Genomic DNA, 14090 nt, shown 5'->3' with positions numbered 1-14090 from the left:
GGTCGGTTGACGACATGAGACGGCCGATAAACAATTAGTACCGGTCCAGACGTCTCAGAAACACCGTCAGGGGTTTTTAAAACGCCCGTTTACTTTAGTCGGTCGACACAGAGACACGGACACTGAATCCAGTGTCGACGGTGAATAAACAAACGTATTCCTTATTAGGGCCACACGTTAAAGGCAATGAAGGAGGTGTTACATATTTCTGATACTACAAGTACCACAAAAGAGGGTATTATGTGGGATGTGAAAAAACTACCGTAGTTTTTCCTGAATCAGATAAATTAAATAAAGTGTGTGATGATGCGTGGGTTCCCCCCGATAGAAAATTATGGGCGGTATACACTTTCCCGCCAGAAGTTAGGGCGCGTTGGGAAACACCCCTTAGGGTGGATAAGGCGCTCACACGCTTATCAAAACAAGTGGCGGTACCGTCTATAGATAGGGCCGTCCTCAAGGACCAGCTGACAGGAGGCTGGAAAATATCATAAAAAGTATATACACACATACTGGTGTTATACTGCGACCAGCGATCGCCTCAGCCTGGATGTGCAGAGCTGGGGTGGCTTGGTCGGATTCCCTGACTAAAAATATTGATACCCTTGACAGGGACAGTATTTTATTGACTATAGAGCATTTAAAGGATGCATTTCTATATATGCGAGATGCACAGAGGGATATTTGCACTCTGGCATCAAGAGTAAATGCGATGTCCATATCTGCCAGAAGATGTTATGGACACGACAGTGGTCAGGTGATGCAGATTCCAAACGGCACAAAGGTGTATTGCCGTATAAAGGAAGAGGAGTTATTTGGGGTCGGTCCATCGGACCTGGTGGCCACGGCAACTGCTGGAAAATCCGCCGTTTTTACCCTAAGTCACATCTCTGCAGAAAAAGACACCGTCTTTTCAGCCTCAGTCCTTTCGTCCCTATAAGATCATATCTGCCCAGGGATAGAGGAAAGGGAAGAAGACTGCAGCAGGCAGCCCATTCCCAGGAACAGAAGCGTTCCACCGCTTCTGACAAGTTCTCAGCATGGCGCTGAGACCGTACAGGACCCCTGGATCCTACAAGTAGTATCCCAGGGGTACAGATTGGAATGTCGAGACGTTTCCCCTTCGCAGGCTCCTGAAGTCTGCTTTACCAAGGTCTCCCTCCGACAAGGAGGCAGTATGGGAAAAAATTCACAAGCTGTATTCCCAGCAGGTGATAATTAAATTACCCCTCCTACTACAAGAAAAGGGGTATTATTCCACACTATATTGTGGTACTGAAGCCAGAAGGCTAGGTGAGACTTATTCTAAAAATTTTTTTTAACACTTACAAAGGTTCAAATCAAGATGGAGTCACTCAGAGCAGTGATAACGAACCAGGAAGAAGGGGACTATATAGTGTCCCGGGACATCAGGGATGCTTACCTCTATGTCCCAAATTTGCCCTTCTCACTAAGGGTACCTCAGGTTCGTGGTGCAGAACTGTCACTATCAGTTTCAGACGCTGCCGTTTGGATTGTCCACGGCACCCCGGGTCTTTACCAAGGTAATGGCCGAAATGATGATTCTTCTTCGAAGAAAAGGCGTCTTAATTATCCCTTACTTGGACGATCCCCTGATAAGGGCATAGTCCAGGGAACAGTTGGAGGTCGGAGTAGCACTATCTCGGATACTGCTACAACAGCACGGGTGGATTCTAAATATTCCAAAATCGCAGCTGATCCCGACGACACGTCTGCTGTGCCTAGGGATGATTCTGGACACAGTCCAGAAAAAGGTATTTCTCCCGGAAGAGAAAGCCAGGGAGTTATCCGAGCTAGTCAGGAACCTCCTAAAAACAGTGCATCATTGCACAAGGGTCCTGGTAAAAATGGTGGCTTCCTACGAAGCAATTCCATTCGGCAGATTTCACGCAAGAACTTTTCAGTGGGATCTGCTGGACAAATGGTCCGGATCGCATCTTCAGATGCATCAGCGGATAACCCTATATCCAAGGACAAGGGTGTCTCTCCTGTGGTGGTTATAGAGTGCTCATCTTCTAGAGGGCCGCAGATTCGGCATTCAGGATTGGATGCTGGTGACCACGGAGCCCAGCCCGAGAGGCTGGGGAGCAGTCACACAAGGAAAAAATTTCCAGGGAGTGTGATCAAGTCTGGAGACTTTTCTCCACATAAATATACTGGAGCTAAGGGTAAACTTATAATGCTCTAAGCTTAGCAAGACCTCTGCTTCAAGGTCAGCCGGTATTGATCCAGTGGGAAAAACATCACGGCAGTCGCCCACGTAAACAGACAGGGCGACACAAGAAGCAGGAGGGCAATGGCAAACACTGAAAAGACTTTTCGCTGGGCGGAAAATCATGTGATAGCACTGTCAGCAGTGTTTCATCCCGGGAATGGAAACTGGGAAGCAGACTTCCTCAGCAGGCACGACCTCCACCCGGGAGAGTGGAAACTTCATCGGGAAGTTTTTTCCACATGATTGTAAACCGTTGGGAAATACCAAAGGTGGACATGATGGCGTCCCGTCTGAACAAAAAACGGGACAGGTATTGCGCCAGGTCAAGAGACCCTCAGGCAATAGCTGTGGACGTTTTGGTAACACCGTGGGTGTACCAGTCGGTGTATGTGTTCCCTCCTCTGCTTCTCATACCTAAGGTGCTGAGAATTATAAGACGTAGAGGAGTAAGAACTATACTCATGGCTCCGGATTGGCCAAGAAGGACTTGGTACCCGGAACTTCAAGAGATGCTTACAGAGGTCTTATGGCCTCTGCCGCTAAGAAGGGACTTGCTTCAGCAAGTACCATGTCTGTTCCAAGACTTACCGCAGCTGCGTTTGTCGGCATGGCGGTGGAAAGCCGGATCCTAAGGGAAAAAGGCATTCCGGAAGAGGTCATTCCTACCCTGGTCAAAGCCAGAAAGGAGGTGACCGCACAACATTATCACCACATGTGGCGAAAATATGTTGCGTGGTGTGAGGCCAGGAAGGCCCCACAAAGAAATTTCAACTCTGTCGTTTCCTGCATTTCCTGCAAACAGGAGTGTCTATGGGCCTCAAATTGGGGTCCATTAAGGTTCAAATTTCGGCCCTGTCGATTTTCTTCCAGAAGAATTGGCTTCAGTTCCTGAAGTCCAGAAGTTTGTCAAGGGAGTATTGCATATACAACCCCCTTTTGTGCCTCCAGTGGCACTGTGGGATCTCAACGTAGTTCTGGGATTCCTCAAATCACATTGGTTTAAAACCAGTCAAATCTGTGGATTTGAAGCATCTCACATGAAAAGTGACCATGCTCTTGGCCCTGGCCTGGACCAGGCGAGTGTCAAATTGGTGTTTTTTTTCTCAAAAAAGCCCATATCTGTTTGTCCATTCGGACAGGGCAGAGCTGCGGACTCGTCCCCAGTTCTCTCCCTAAGGTGGTGTCAGTGTTTCACCTGAACCAGCTTATTGTGGTGCCTTGCACCTACTAGGGACTTGGAGGACTCCAAGTTGCTAGATGTTGTCAGGGCCCTGAAAATATGTTCCAGGACGGCTGGAGTCAGGAAAACTGACTTGCTGTTATCCTGTATGCACCCAACAAACTGGGTGCTCTTGCTTCTAAGCAGACTATTGCTAGTTGGATGTGTAATACAATTCAGCTTGCACATTCTGTGGTAGGCCTGCCACAGCCAAAATATGTAAATGCCCATTCCACAAGGAAGGTGGGCTCATCTTGGGCGGCTGCCCGAGGGGTCTCGGCTTTACAACTTTGCCGAGCAGCTACTTGGTCAGGGGCAAACACGTTTGCTAAATTCTACAAATTTGATACCCTGGCTAAGGAGGACCTGGAGTTCTCTCATTCGGTGCTGCAGAGTCATCCGCACTCTCCCGCCCGTTTGGGAGCTTTGGTATAATCCCCATGGTCCTTTCAGGAACCCCAGCATCCACTAGGACGATAGAGAAAATAAGAATTTACTTACCGATAATTCTATTTCTCGGAGTCCGTAGTGGATGCTGGGCGCCCATCCCAAGTGCGGATTATCTGCAATACTTGTACATAGTTACAAAAATCGGGTTATTATTGTTGTGAGCCATCTTTTCAGAGGCTCCGCTGTTATCATACTGTTAACTGGGTTTAGATCACAAGTTGTACGGTGTGATTGGTGTGGCTGGTATGAGTCTTACCCGGGATTCAAAATTCCTCCCTTATTGTGTACGCTCGTCCGGGCACAGTACCTAACTGGCTTGGAGGAGGGTCATAGGGGGAGGAGCCAGTGCACACCACCTGATCGGAAAGCTTTACTTTTGTGCCCTGTCTCCTGCGGAGCCGCTATTCCCCATGGTCCTTTCAGGAACCCCAGCATCCACTACGGACTCCGAGAAATAGAATTATCGGTAAGTAAATTCTTATTTTGTCCATCATTCTCTACGAAGGCCGGGATGTCATAGGCCTAGTTGGGTAAGCCTAGTTGGGTAAGCCTAGTCAGAAGTCCCAATGCAGAGCAAAATGAGGGCAGATCTTCATAGTCCTGGAGTATGTATCGTGTCCCATCTCGCATCACTTGTATGCTGAGGGGAAAATCCCAGCGAAATTAAATGTCTTTCTTTTGAAGTGCCTCCATCAGAGGGTGTAGTAGGCGCCTCTGTTGCAACGTTGCCAGGAGAGATCTTGGAAGATCAGTATTCAATGTCCATTGAAGTCAATATCTGAGGTTGCCTGGACTTTTGTAGGACATTTTCTTTCACTTGGAAATAATGGAGACGGAAGATGACATCTCTCGGCCAGGCGGAAGATGACATCTCTCGGCCGGACGGAAGATGACGTCTCTCGGCCGGACAGAAGATGACATCTCTCGGCCGGACGGAAGATGACATCTCTCGGCCGGACGGAAGATGACATCTCTCGGCCGGACGGAAGATGACGTCTCTCGGCCGGACAGAAGATGACATCTCTCGGCCGGACGGAAGATGACATCTCTCGGCCGGACGGAAGATGACCTCTCTCGGTCAGACAGAAGATGACATCTCTACAGTCAGGAAAGTGCATCTTGCTGAAAGCAGAGCGGCTCCTTTAGGATGCAATGCACGATGTGCTGTCAAACACAATTTCAGTGGTCGGATCCGCATCCAGAGGTTCATTAAATATCTTGGTCAAAGCGTCAACAAGACCTTGAGGTGGTACATCTTCTGGGAGGCCCTTAAGTCTCAGGTTGTTACGACGTCTTCTGTTATCGATGTCTTCTATCCAACGCCTCATGTCAGTCGCTGTACGTGAGTACCGAGACACAAGGTCGTGAAGGTCAGATAACTTCAAGTCCATTACATCCCTATTGTCCTCCAAATCAGTAACTCTGTTTGCCACGTGCGTGAGATCAGATCGGATGGAAAAAATGCGTGCCTGGAAGGAGTCCTGAATCCGCTTTTCCATATTTAGCAAGTCCTGTTGGAGGTCTTGCCGAGTGGGAAGGGAGCACAGGTGTGCCAGTACTGTAGCCATATCCGAAATCTCCACAGCGACAGATGGATGCTGGCGTTTAGAGGGAGAGCTCAGGACTCCGTCCCCTTGCTGTAGATTCGAGGCCATGGATGGAAGAACGGGAGCGGGTATAGTAGTATCAGTAGAAGAGGTCCTGAACAGTGTATGAAAGGCAGCAGAATGTGAGGCCGCAGCTGGATATTTTTTAGATTTACTGGAGCCACGTCTTGTCATTGGTCAGGGCAGGGAGAACAAAAATCCAAGACAGGGTCTAGCGTGATAAAGTGTTAGGATAACAAGAGCATATCGTGATAAGAATCGTAACACATCAATCCCTCCACACGGCTTGGTCACAACATTACATTTTTAGCATGTCGATGTTGATGACTGGGTGGACATCCAGGGCCATAGTCAAAGTCATTGTATTAGAGTGAGACAAAGGGTGAACACACCAGCATGTGGAGATGTGATAGTTGGATTATTAATAAACTGGAAGCAGGAGAAGGCAGCTTTATCACCCCCAGGGATAACGTACAAACAGAGAACCAGCCAATGATATAGAAAGAAATCCCAGCAGGGAATATGGCTGCGATATGATAATAAGTTCAAATAATGGGGTGCCCACCCAGCTGGCTAGCAGAAACTGTGCAGGGGCGTTCACCTGTACAGGGCTTTAGCACTCTCACAGTGATAATATGGGACAGGATGCAGTCTGTGCTGCAGAAGAGCTGGCAGTGTCTCAAGGCAGCTTTCCGCACAGTCCTATGGGAGGGTGAGAGTGTGCAGGGGGACCTGTGTCTATTGGGGCTCCAGCCTAGGTCCGCTGCATGGAGCCAGGGGGCAGGAGTCATAGAGGCCACTGAAATGAGCTGTCCCCGATCCAAGATGGCTGCCGCCTGCAATCTCCGCCCGGGACCTCCGCTACATGTTGTGTGGGAGGGCTCCCGGTGTTTCACCAGTACTAGACGGCCCCCAGGTAGGCGGTGGAGTGGAGGGAGCAGAGTTGGGCCGGGCGGATGCCAGCCGCGGAAGCGGGAGTCTGTCTACGGACTTCCAGCGGGTCACGGCTGGGGAACTCTAGGTCCTGGCTTCGCTGAGGCGGTGAGGCCGCAACCTGCAGGGACGGAAGTAACCGTCCCCCGGCTTTGCAGTTCAGCCCCGCTGATACAGGGTGACTAGGGCGGGTCAGGGCAGCAGGTATGGGGCTCTGTGGTGGGGAGAGAACGGGAAAAAAAGGATGTAATCCCCGATGTCCTGCAGAGTTCTCACCAAACACCACTACTCAGCTTGCAGTCCAAGCCACGTATTTTTATTTTTTTCCTTTTTTTTTTTTTTTTTTTAAGGACACCTTGGAGGGTGATAAATTGTACAGTGATCAAATACCAACCAATTAGCTTCTAACTGCCATGTTACAGGTTGTGTTTGGAAAATGACAGTTAGGATCTGATTGGTTGGTACTTTATCACCATGCAATTTATCACTGTCCAAGGCTTGATAAATCTAGGCCAAAAATAGCACATTCCAGTAGCAGAAATGTGACAGTACATGGTGGAATACACAAAAAGACATATTTTCCTAGTGAGTAAGCATGGAGAAGACAAGAATACATTTAATATGAATAAGAGACATAGGGGAGTATTCAATTAGGGTCGGAAGTTTCGACAGGGCAGAAAGACGGCACTTTCCGCTGATAATCCTAACTTTGACACTTCAGTATTTAATTGAAGTGCCGTTTTTTCACCCTGTCGAAAATTCCGACGTGTCGAAAAACTCATGGATGAGTGGAATCTCTGCTCATCCATGAGGTTTCGACTCCGCCGCGGGCGAAAACTGGTCCATTTTGGACCATTAATTTTCGCCCATAAGAGAAGGTGGAAATGAATGGTTGGAAATGGGCAGAAACGACCCGCAATACAATAGTGCAGTGTCGGATCCTCAGTGTCAGAGAGGATTCAACACTAATTGAATATACTCGATATTGGTAAAAAGAGAATAAAACCAAGGTAGAGTAGGCATGTCCGGCACAGAAAAATGAAAAAGATAAAAAAAAGGAGGTTCCCCATCAAACTAAATACTTGGGGCATCGCCCAGTAGCTGTTTTGTTTCATATCATTGTGTTAAGTGAAAGCATTGGTGCAGACAGAAACTATCTATGAACCCCTCCGAAATTTGAGAGAATTTTACCATACTCCCCTCTTTATGAAGGGTAGCCTCCAGCCAGTTCATACAAAATGTTTTTCTTTTTAACTGATTCAAAGATCTATTTTAGGCCTTTATGTTCACAGAAGACCAGCTTGAATACACTGACACACAACATGAACCTGGCTTTTCCAGCTACTACTAACATTATTAGAGGCCATATGTTTAATGCAGGGTTGAATGTCCACCTGTTTGCAGAGTGTATCTTGTGCATTTTTGCCCAGAGCAAGTACAGATGATACAGAATCATACGCATTTCTTTCACATCTTTACTTGCAACTGAAGAGGTGTCACTGGGCTGTAATGGATGTACTCCCATAGGCAAAATTCAGTAACATCACATCTGTGCAATGAAGTGCTATGTAACATTGGACCTAAGTCCTGAGCCCCGGATGATAGATCGACAGTTATGCATTAGGTCAATAGGTTCAAGAGGTCAACATGACTGGTCGACAAAAGTTTTGATTTTTTTTTTCTTCATTTACCATCCACGTGGAGTACACTTGGGAATAGTAACCTGCACTCGCCACTTTGCCTAAAGCATGGCAAATGAAGTGGGCCCATGTGGGTACGTTTCCACTAATTTGGCTTAGATATTGTTAATTATATAGAATGACAAAAAAACTAATTTGGGTCGACCATTCCCATGTTGAGATTTTTGTCTACCTTTGTACCGGTCGACCTTTGGTACTGTAGACCTTTGTACCGGTCGACCTTTGGTACTGTAGACCTTTTCCACGTCGACCTTTTGACCCTATTGACTGTCGGCCTATTTATTGCCAATCTTTTGATCCGCACCCCTTAAGCATATTAATTATTTGCCTGTTTGGAAGTTTATCTGTAGCACCTAGGGGCAGCTTTACGATGGCTTTGACTGATGAATTTAAAATCACAGTAAAGATAAGGGCAAAACAAGCCATTTAGCATTTATTTCTTGGAAAAATGGGTGCGTGAAGAAGATAGCACACACCCATTTTTCCAATTGCTATTCTGGCCCTTTTTGGGATAGGTCCAACGTGAAGTTAAGAGGCAGCATTCGTAACAAGTGAAGCACCTAGAGAACAGCCAGTTTTCATTTCCAGCATTTATTTCTGTCTCCATTTTAATCCATGGCATGCTGATTAGTACATCTACCCCCTAGTTTACTGTATGTGTAAGTGGTCACTGCGAAGCATCACATGGGGGCAGGCGTACCACAAGATGCGTACAGCTGAGCATGTACATACTTATTGCCATAACGTCCATATTTGAAAGGCTGACAGCTAGATTAACACTATGGCCGGTATTTAATTACCCACGATCATTGATTGCGAGTAATTGTGTCACCGGGGGGCTATTCCGATGGTTCTTTGTGGGTAATTGAATGCCGGCCTATGTGTGTAGTGTGTATTTCTTGATTTCTCTTCCGTCCTAGAGGATGCTGGGGACTCTGTAAGGACAATGGGGTATAGACGGGCTAAGCAGGAGACATGGGCACTATAAAGAACTTTAGATGGGTGTCCACTGGCTCCTCCCTCTATGCCCCTCCTCTAGACCTCAGTTAGATCCTGTGCCCAGAGGAGACTGGGTGCATTACAGGGGAGCTCTCCTGAGTTTCTCTGAAAAGGAATTTTGTTAGGTTTTTTATTTTCAGGGAGCACTGCTGCTGGCAACAGGCTCCCTGCATCGTGGGACTGAGGGGAGAGAAGCAGACCTACTTAAATGATAGGCTCTGCTTCTTAGGACACCATTAGCTCCAGAGGGTCGGAACGCAGGTCTCACCCTCGCCGATCATCCCGGAGCCGCGCCGGTGTCCTCCTCACAGAGCCGGAAGATAGAAGCCGGGTGAGTATAAGAAGAAAGAAGACTTCAAAGGCGGAAGAAGACTTCAGATCTTCTCTGAGGTAACGCGCAGCGGTAACGCTGCGCGCCATTGCTCCCACACACAGCGGGCACTGAAGGGTGCAGGGCGCAGGGGGGGCACCCTGGGCAGCAATAATAAACCTCTAGGGACTGGCTAACATGTATATAGGCTGCGGAGGCAGTATATTTAATAATCCCCCGCCAGTTTTTAAAATTTGAGCGGGACCGAAGCCCGCCGCAGAGGGGGCGGAGCTTGATCCTCCAGCACTGACCAGCGCCATTTTCTCCACAGCACACTGCAGAGAAGCTGGCTCCCTGGACTCTCCCCTGCTGAACACGGTGACAGAGGGCAAACGAGGCGGGGGGGGGGGCACTTTTAATTGGCGCAGTGAGTGTGTGTGTATAAATATATATATATTTATATATTTATATAAAAGCGCTGTTTTATCTGGGAATTTTATTTCCAGTGTCAGTTGGCGCTGGGTGTGTACTGGCATACTCTCTCTCTGTCTCTCCAAAGGGCCTTATTGGGGAAGCAGATGATTGTGGTGTCTCCGTCGGCAACGCCGACACCTGATTGGTTGGATATGTGGAATGTTTTAAATACAAATTTGTCTTTATTACATCAGAGATTGGACAAAGCAGAGTCCAGGGATAGAACAGGGAGTCAATCCATGGCTTTGACTGTGTCTCAGGGCCCTTCAGGGTCGCAGAAACGTCCCCTGTCCCAAGTAGCAGACACTGATACCGACACGGATTCTGACTCCAGTGTCGACTACGATGATGCGAGGTTACACCCAAGGGTGGCCAAAGTATTCATTATATGATTATTGCAATAAAGGATGTTTTACATATCACAGATGACCCCCCTGACCCTGACAAGAGGGTACACATGTTTAAGGAAAAGAAACCTGAGGTAACCTTTCCCCCATCTCATGAACTGAAAGCGTTATTTGAAAAGGCTTGGGAAACTCCAGACAAGAAACTGCAGATTCCCAAAAGAATTCTTATGGCGTATCCTTTCCCTGCGCAGGACAGGTTACGGTGGGAATCCTCACCCAGGGTGGACAAGGCATTAACGCGCTTCTCCAAAAAGGTGGCGCTACCGTCTCCGGACACGGCAGCCCTCAAGGATCCTGCTGATCGCAGACAGGAAACTACCTTAAAATCAATTTATACACATACGGGTGCCTTGCTCAGACCGGCAATAGCGTCGGCTTGGGTTTGTAGCGCTGTTGCGGCTTGGACGGATACTTTGTCAGCTGACATTGATACCCTGGATAGGGATACCATTTTATTGACCTTAGGTCACATTAAAGATGCAGTCTTATATATGAGAGACGCTCAGAGAGACATTGGTCTGCTAGGTTCGAGAGCAAACGCCATGGCGATTTCTGCTAGGAGAGCCCTGTGGACCCGCCAATGGACGGGTGATGCCGACTCAAAGAAGCATATGGAAGTTTTACCTTACAAAGGTGAGGATTTATTTGGGGAAGGTCTCGCGGACCTGGTTTCCACAGCTACCGTGGGTAAATCTACCTTTTTACCTTATGTTTCCCCACAGCAAAAGAAAACGCCGCAATATAAGATGCAGTCCTTTCGGTCGCATAAGTCCAGAAGATGTCGGGGCTCTTCCTTCCTCGCCAGAGGTAAGGGTAGAGGGAAAAGACTCCCTGCTATGGCTAGTTCCCAGGAGCAGAAGTCCTCCCCGGCTTTTACTAAATCCACCGCATGACGCTGGGGCTCCACTGAGGGAGTCCGCGGCGGTGGGGGCACGTCTTCGACTCTTCAGCCACATCTGGGTTCAGTCAGACGTGGATCCTTGGGCAATGGAAATTGTATCCCAGGGTTACAAACTGGAATTCGAAGATGTGCCTCCTCGCCGGTTTTTCAAATCGGCTTTACCAGCTTCTTCCCCAGAAAGGGAGATAGTTTTAGCTGCAATTCAAAAACTGTGTCAGCAACAAGTGGTTGTCGAGGTTCCCCTAGTTCAACAGGGGAAGGGGTACTATTCAACCCTCTTTGTGGTCCCGAAACCGGATGGCTCGGTCAGACCCATTCTAAATTTAAAATCCCTAAACCTGTACTTGAAAAAGTTCAAATTCAAGATGGAATCGCTCCGGGCAGTTATCTCCAGCCTGGAAGGGGGGGATTTTATGGTGTCACTGGACATAAAGGACGCATACCTTCATGTCCTCATATATCCCCCTCATCAGGCGTACCTGAGATTCGCTGTACAGGACTGTCATTACCAGTTTCAGACGTTGCCGTTTGGGCTTTCCACGGCCCCGAGGATTTTCAACAAGGTAATGGCGGAAATGATGGTGCTCCTGCGCAGGCAGGGAGTCACAATTATCCCGTACTTGGACGATCTCCTGATAAAAGCGAGATTGAGAGATCAGTTGCTGAAAAGCGTGGCGCTCTCCCTGAGAGTGCTGCAGCAACATGGCTGGATTCTGAATCTACCAAAGTCACAGTTGGTTCCAACAACTCGGCTATCTTTCTTAGGCATGATTCTGGACATGGAACAAAAGAGGGTTTTTCTCCCAATGGAAAAAGCCCAGGCACTCCAGAACATGGTCAGAGACCTGTTAAAACCGAAAACAGTATCAGTCCATCAATGCACTCGAGTACTGGGAAAAATGGTGGCGACCTACGAGGCCATCCCCTTTGGCAGGTTTCATGCGAGGACATTTCAGTGGGACCTTCTGGACAAGTGGTCCGGGTCCCATCTTCAAATTCATCAGAAAATAAGCCTGTCCCCCAGGGCCATGGTGTCTCTCCTGTGGTGGCTGCAGAGTGTTCACCATCTAGAGGGTCGCAGGTTCGGCATTGAGGACTGAGTTCTGGTGACCACGGACGCGAGCCTCCGAGGATGGGGAGCAGTCACACAAGGAAAAAACTTTCAGGGACTATGGTCAAGCCAGGAGGCTTGTCTACACATCAACGTACTGGAATTGAGGGCCATATACAATGGCCTACGTCAATAATAATAATAATAATAATAATAATAATTTTATTTATATAGCGCTCTTTCTCCAATAGGACTCAAGGCGCTTAACAGATACATAGCATAATATAGTACAGAAAATAATGAAGTACATTTTCATAAAATACAGAAGCATGAAGATACTAAAAGGGACATTATGGAAATGCATGAGTAAACAGAAAAATCTTGAGTCTACTTTTGAAGGATTCTATAGTTGGGGCCTCTCGCACTGTTCCGGGAAGTGAGTTCCATAGAGTCGGAGCCACATGACTAAAAGCTCGACCCCCAGATGAATTACGGTAGATTCTAGGTACTGCTAAAAGTCCTTCATTTACAGATCGCAGTAATCGAGTGGGGCAGTATGGGGTCAGAAGCTGTTTCAGGTACGTTGGGCCTTGGTCATGTAATGCTTTGAAACTCAGTAAGCCAATCTTGAAGATGATTCGCCATCGTACAGGCAGCCAGTGAAGGGAGTAGAGGATGGGTGTTATGTGGCTAGAATGGGGCTGGTTGGTTAATAGCCTGGCAGCTGTGTTTTGCACCAACTGTAAGCGCTGCAATTCTTTTGCTGGTAGACCAAGGTAGAGGGCATTACAGTAGTCTAAACGAGATGATACAAATGCATGTATGACTTTTGGCGTATCATCTGAGGGAATTAAGTGCTTGATTCTGGCTATGTTCCTCAGGTGAAAGAATGAGGATTTGATTGTGGCTGATATCTGATGTTTAAGTGTCAAGCCACCATCCAGGACAACACCAAGATTCCACACACGATCACTGATCTGTAATTCTGAATCCCCGAGTGTAAGTCCAGTTGGTTGGCTATGCTGCAGTCTTGTCCTTTGATGTTGCGGTCGTATCATAAGGACCTCTGTCTTATCCGGGTTCAGTCGCAGCCAACTGGCGCTCATCCACTCCTGTAGTTCAGCTAGACAGCCATTTAGGGTTGCTATTGGGTTATCAGTGCCCGGAGCAAAGGACAAGTACAGTTGTGTATCATCTGCATAGCAGTGGTAGACCAGGCCATGGCGCCTGATTATTTCGCCCAATGGGAGCATGTATACTGCAAAAAGCATGGGGGATAGTATAGAAGCAGAGACTCTTCTTCGCGACCTACCGGTTCTGATTCAATCAGACAACGTCACAGCCGTGGCTCATGTAAACCGCCAAGGCGGGACAAGGAGCAGAGCGGCAATGGCGGAAGCTACCAGGTTTCTTCGCTGGGCGTAAAATCACATAAGAGCGTTGGCAGCAGTCTTCATTCCGGGAGTGGACAACTGGGAAGCAGACTTCCTCAGCAGACATGATCTCCATCCAGGAGAGTGGGGAATTCATCAAGAAGTTTTTGCAGAGATAACAAGTCATTGGGGACTTCCTCAAATAGACATGATGGCGTCACGCCTCAACAAGAAGCTTCGGAGGTATTGTGCCAGGTCAAGGGACCCTCAGGCAGTAGCGGTGGACGCCCTGGTAACACCTTGGGTGTTTCAGTCGGTCTATGTGTTCCCCCCTCTTCCTCTCATCTCAAAGATATTGAGAATCATAAGACGAAAAAGCGTGCGGACAATACTCATTGTTCCAGATTGGCCTCGAAGGGCCTGGTATTCA

This window comes from Pseudophryne corroboree, chromosome 6, assembly GCF_028390025.1.
Source record: "Pseudophryne corroboree isolate aPseCor3 chromosome 6, aPseCor3.hap2, whole genome shotgun sequence".
Classification (NCBI taxonomy): Eukaryota; Metazoa; Chordata; class Amphibia; order Anura; family Myobatrachidae; genus Pseudophryne; species Pseudophryne corroboree.
The sequence above is the reverse complement of the archived record's forward strand: the minus strand, read 5'-3'. Positions refer to the sequence as shown.